Here is a 7,018-nt window from a genome sequence, read left to right as displayed (position 1 = left end):
ATTCATCTATAATTTTGCTGTATTGTAAGCTATTGTATATAAGTGTATAAGCCAGTATATATTGTCATCTACATAAATAAAGTACTCAATCAATCAATCTAATATTAACAGTTCATTCTTTAATGAATCTTGCTGATAACGGAATATCCGATATATCAATCAAAATAATCATTACTTTTTATTCACAAATAGAATATATATATCAATGATTTAATAATAGATTTTCATTATTGATATCAAATATTCTGTTAATTAATCACATTTGTGCATTGTTAAAAAACGACCGACAACGTTACGGCACTAGAAAAGGATAGCGCTCTCAGCTTTGTCGAATGATAGACAAGGATAGCAACACTAATGTGAATCAAATACTGCCATTATAACGTGGACCTCACTTTATACACACAGACACAAACATGTAGTAGGTAGTGCAAATTCGACCATCATGTTTATGACGGCAATATCTTTTCTCATGCAGGGGAGGTGTGCGTGTGTGAGTGAGTATATTTATGGAATTGTGTGCATGTGTGGACGTGTGTGTCAGCATAGTTTGAATGAGTAGCATAAGGATTGCTGACAATATAGAATGATTTTCGCTGAAGTTGTGTAGTTAGTTCTTGTTGACAATATGGTGGGGCGGATGTTGGACTGTGGTAATAGTTATTTGTGCAACTAGTGCGCAAAGTGACAGTTTGCTGCACCGAAAGAAACGTTTACGCCCGAGCCGTAGGCGAGTAGGTGGTTTCTTGAGTGCAGCAGAGGAACTTTGCGCACGTATTTCACATTAAGTTTTTCCTACAGTTACCATTGAATATGAGAAGTGGGTAATTATGGGTAAAATTGCCTGAAATGCATCAAATGTTTTTCTGTGTAATTTTATTATTGATAAAAACCTTAATTTATTGTCAAATTGAATAAAAATGTTGTCCTCCATTATAATATCTAGTACTACTAATAATTAGCGCGTTGTGCTTCGTTGCACCTCTGCTCACTATAGCAGCCACAGCAGTCACTGTTACCAACTTCATTTTGATTTTGCTGCACTGTTGCTCCATATAACCTACTAAGTATTTTGCGTTGCCATGTTGCAAATCTGGAGTGCAGAAAAATTTTTCCCGCACTAGAGCGGAAAAGTGATTCTTTGCGTTCTGTAATCAGTGCAGCAATGGCCACTTTTCAACGTAACTGTAGGAAAACAAATGATCTATTAATAGTGAGGTCCACGTTTTAATGGCAGTGGAGAAATATAGGAGAACAACGTTGTTATTCCTATCCTCTGTCTTGTCAATGACTTCTATAGACGGTAGCTGATACAGGTTTATTGATGTAATATCAACTGTTAATTCTCGTTTAAAATAATCAATTATATTCTATCACGCAAGAAATAGATATTAAAATAGACTGAAAATTAGCCGATCAAAAACAGAGTACATGGTATTGGAAAACAATGATGGGCTACCCTTACAGCTTGAAGGAAACCAAATCCAACCAGTTGCAAGTGTTAAGTACCTGGGTTCAAGTGTACAGAGAGATGGAGGGCTTGATGTGGAAATACAGCATAGAATAAATTGTGGATGGATGAAGTGGAGAAAAATGAGTGATGTTCTTTGTGATAAGAGAGTGAATTGTCAAATGAAGGGAAAAGTGTATAGATCAGTTGTGAGGCCAGCTATGCTGTATGGAACAGAAACATGGCCCATTTCAAAGGAACAGGAACGAAAGATGGAAGTGACTGAGATGAGAATGTTAAGATGGATGTGTGGGGTTACAAGAAGAGATAAAATAAGGAATGAATTGATCAGAGGCACTGTAAAAGTTGGACCACTGGGAAAAGAAAATGCAGGAGACAAGGATGAGGTGGTTTGGGCATGTACAGCGACGGGAGAAGGATTATGTTGGACGAAGAGTGCAGGATTTGGTTTTGGATGGTGTGAGAGGACGAGGTAGACCTAGGATGAGGTGGGGAGATAGAATAGCGGCTGACTTGCGGGAGATTGATTGATTGATTGATTGAGTACTTTATTTATGTAGATTACAATATATACTGTCTTATACACTTATATACAATAGCTCACAATACAGCAAAATTATAGATGAATTTACATGATATAGACTAAGAAAATAATTATTGAACTGTATATGATATGAAAAAGCAATTTGTAATATAATAACTATAGATAATAATTATATTGTTATGCATCTACATAAATTGGCGGAGCTTTGGACATATCAATGTCCATTCTTCGGAAAGAATATTAAAAATATCCTCCCCACTAACTCTCTACCAAGGAGAGTGGTTGGAGGAGAGAGGAAGCATTGGATAGGGCTTTGTGGAGAGGCAAACTCAGAGGAAGGAATGCCAACCCCATTTAAATGGGATAAGGCACAGCCAAAGAAGAAGAAAAAGAAGAAGACACAAGAAATAGTCAAATTATTTAATAATTTCATAATGAATTTTCATAATTAAGATGAAATATTTTGTTTATTAATTCTACATTGTTGAAAGACGATCTGGCAACAGAGGAAAGTGAAAAAGAGATAGCGCTGTCTGTTTTGTTGAAAGATTGACAAGGATAGCAATACCATTGCTAATCAAACACTGCCATTATTACGTGGACCTTACTATAGTGTTGACAACACGGCATCAATGTTGGCAACACGTCATTGATGTTGTGTTGACAACACGGGACTGAATTGATGTTGTTTGCACTATTCAACAAGTAATTGATTGCATTTGCTTGCAATTGCTACACCAAGATTCACTTTACACTTTCAGTTTTGTTTGAATGGAGAGTATCGTTGTTATTTATGAGGAACGCTGACCGTTCAAAGTAGATCATACCATGGTGGATACTTCTGATTGGTTTACTAACTGAGTCTGCTTTGATCCATTTCAGTTCATGGAATCAATTTCATTTTATCAATTACTGTACTATCAACTCCGCTGTATAAACAACTCAGTTCAAACTTTGGACCACAAACATCCAACTCGTCATTCTCTTTCATTAATCTGCTTTTACACCAAGTTATTAGCATAATGTTTATTTCTTCGTCCTTATAGATTCTATTAGACTGAACATTACTTATCATACACATGATGAACATAATTGTGTTTGTCAAGTTCCGTTCAACTTAATAAAATCTAAAAGGACAGGGAAATTCAATTCAATTTATTTGCCATATATACAAGATTTATACAATTACAAATTCACATAATAATTGGGTACATCATACAGAAATTCAGAATATACTCTATTCTAGAAATAGGTCTAATAAAAATAAGTTAGATATAGCATAACTGAAATCCCATTTGTACTCATTTTACCGGCAGTAATTGCTAGCAGAGACATGTGTCTGATCGCTAGCAATGAGTTCAGTTCAAATCATTGAAAGATTTTTTCTTATTTTTTCTTATTGACTGTAACACAAAAAAAGAACTTTGTTGAAATTCACAAAATCACAATTTTATTTTAGGTATTCATCAAATCAATCTATTATGTGTAATTTTATGATTAAAAGTCTATTTTGAAAAATATTCTAGTTTTTACCCATTCATCAATTTCTTTTGTAAGTTTTTTGTTTATTTTATGGGTGAATAAGTTTAAGGGAATCATATTAATCAGCATATTGCAGTTGTGTTCATACTGTCTTCTACTTACTGAAAGTCTGGAGAATCTGACCATGAATTTCATTGTAATCGATGGACGCGTGTTGTAATTGAGAGCACGGATTGTTGGTAAATGTTTAGTTTAATTAATAGAAAGGATTAAGTTTTTTATATATTGCTGTCTTATGGTGAGAACATTCATTTCTTGGAAAACGTTTTGAAAATAAACATTTTGTTAATAAGTTTGGTGTAAACTTGGAGCTCTAGTATTCGTGAGTTTCCTATTAATTTATTCACATTTCATAATACACGAATCAATTAATAAAGCCTTTCATCAGAAAAGTACCAACAGGCCTAACTAGCTCTTAACTGTTCCTGTTCCGAATTCTGGTAGAAGTATGTCTGAAGCTATGGTTATGTTACTTTAGAATGAATAATATTAAAAAAAAGAATATTACTAGAACTCTTAAGGGTGGAATCCCACATATGAAGTTATGAAGTCAGTGACCGTTACAGTAGAACTACTATTATGCCTATAAGATCCAATGGAATTTGAATATTCCAAATTCTAAATTTCAAGTCTCTTTTTCCTTGTACAGTAAAATAGACTTGAATTCTTGAAAGTGATTGTAAGCTGAGTTTACACCAAAGTTATTAACAAAATATTTATTTCTCCATCCTTCTAGATTCTATTAGATTGAGCATAACTTATCATACACATGATGAACATATGTGTTTGCCAAGTTACGTTCAATCTAATAGAATCTATAAAGACGGAAAAATAAACATTTTGTTGATAACTTTGGTGTAAACTCAGCGTAACTTATTTTTTGGAAATGTCACAGTTCATTAAATTTGTGAGAAGAGCAGTTTTGGGCTTAGGCCCGCCGTAAAGTAGACCCACGCTAATCCACGAAAAGCAACCCACGCCGTGGCATGTTTTGTAAACCATTGCTATAGAATTATTCATAATCAATCAGCTGAAAAGTGGATTATTCATTGCATGTATTATTATCATTACACAGATGTGTGGAGAAGCCTAGCAATGGTTTACAAAACATCCACGGCGTGGGTTGCTTTTCGTGGATTAGCGTGGGTCTACTTTGCGGCGGGCCTTAGTCTGTTGCTCTCCCCTAGTTATTGCTATATTTTACTTTCCTTGCCCTACTACCATAGGTAAGGAAAGTATTGCTTTCCAAAAAAAATTAAGGTACCCCAATTTCAAGTTTTCTATACGTTTCAAGTCCCCTGAGTCCAAAAACATGATTTTTGGGTGTTGGTCTGTGTGTGTGTATGTGTGTGTGTGTGTATGTGTGTGTGTGTATGTGTGTGTGTGTGTGTGTGTGGTGTGTATGTGTGTATGTCTGTGAACACGATAACTCCATTCCTAATTAACCGATTGACTTGAAATTTTAAACTTGAGGTCCTTATACCATGAGGATCCGACAATAAGAAATTCAATGAAATTCAATTCAAGATGGGGGAAAAATGGCGGATAATTACTAAGAAACCATGTTTTCACGTTTTTCTCGAAAACGGCTCTAACGATTTTCTTCAAATTCATACCATGGATAGCTATCTATAAGCCCTATCAACTGACATGAGTCTCATTTCTGGGAAAATTTCAGGAGCTCCGTAATATTCTTGAGAAAAATGGCCGATAATGACTAAAAAGCCATGTTATTCTTGGTTTTCTCGAAAACGGCTCTAACGATTTCCTTCAAATTTATACCATGGATAGCTATCTATAAGCCCTATCAACTGGCATGAGTCTCATTTCTGGGAAAATTCCAGGAGCTCCGTAAAATTCTTGAGAAAAATGGCGGATAATTACTAAAAATCCATGTTTTTCACGGTTTTCTCGAAAACGGCTCTAACGATTTTCTTCAAATTCATACCATGGACAGCTATTCATAAGCCCTATCAAATGACATGAGTTTTTTGTCTGGGAAAATTGCAGGAGCTCCGTAATATTCTTGAGAAAAATGGCAGATAATTACTAAAAAACCATGTTTTTCACGATTTTCTCAAAAATAACTTGACCGATTCTTTTCAAATTCATACTCTTCATAGTTATTCATCAGCTCTATCAACTGGCATGAGTCTTCTTTCCGGGAATCCAATGGGTGTCCACCCCATGCTTGGGAAATGGACTTAGTAACCTCCTTCTCGTGCATGAGGTAGGTAGTTAGCGCAGTTCATAAAAAGAACACATAGTCGAGATATTTCATCTGTAGAACAGCTGTTTTGACGACTTTAGAAAAATGACGACTAAAAAAATCATCGAATTTCACAATTCACACAAAGAAAAAGTACTCTGAAAACGATTATATATACACATATTATACAGAAGTCTGATCGTAGTTTCAAATATGAGCAAGGACAGTTGTGTGAGTGTACCACACCAGATTTTTTGTAATTTCACTGGTAAATGGAATGATTAATAATGGAAATATTCTCAGCCCGGTGAAGCGAGTATAAAAGTACCACTCACAATTCATGGGAGTTAATGGATCAGATATGAGTTTGTCTTCAAGGATAATAGTAACATTCTTTCAATTCAATTCAATTTATTTCCATCAAAAAAATACATCAATAAAACATTTACATCACAATTCAATAACAAATATTTTCAGGAAATAAATATTCCCCCACATAGACTATTGGTCCGTGTGTGGGGGAAGAATTCCTATCTATAATAACTGTAAAATAAAAAATTCTGTAGAATTCTACCTTAATATTATTCTTACTTGACTATTACAAAATTGGAATAGTATATTTCGCACCTAGAGCAGAAAATGAGATTTTTCCAGTTCTAAATCGGTTTTCAAGTCCGAGGCCGTAGGCCGAGGACTAGAAAAGATTGAGAGCTGGAAAAACTTTTGCCCGTGGCGAACGATATTTTTCGCCACACTACAGTATTGCTGACAAAATAAATAAAGTATACAAAAAAAGAATACTCGTTAAGCTATCGTACCTATCTCTTGATTTTAGTGGTAGAAGATTTGCAGTCAGGATTCAGATTCTTTTAAAATTTCACTTAGAATACCTCAGTCATCTTCAAGCATTTTTGAAATTCGGAATGCACTAATCAACAATAAATAATTGAATAAAACGGTTGCGAAGCGAATTAGTTTGATTCGAAACTGAACTGGAATCATGGCGACTTCAGCTGATGATGAAAGTGACCTCGCCGATTTAGCGGATGACTTATTAACTACTTCCATGAGCGGCTGGAAGAGACAACTTTCTGGCCTAGACCGGAAAAGAAACCCTTTCTCGACGTCGTCTGCAAACAAGGTCTTTCAGATCGACGTAGGACTGGAAAGCAGCTGCTTTCTGTGCAGTGTGGCGAAAATATGTTATCAAGAAAAATAAATATAATTATTAATAGTTTTTTTTTAATAAACA

The sequence above is a fragment of the Nilaparvata lugens genome, chromosome 7 (genome assembly GCF_014356525.2).
Source record: "Nilaparvata lugens isolate BPH chromosome 7, ASM1435652v1, whole genome shotgun sequence".
NCBI lineage: Eukaryota > Metazoa > Arthropoda > Insecta > Hemiptera > Delphacidae > Nilaparvata > Nilaparvata lugens.
This window is presented reverse-complemented; position numbering follows the sequence as displayed.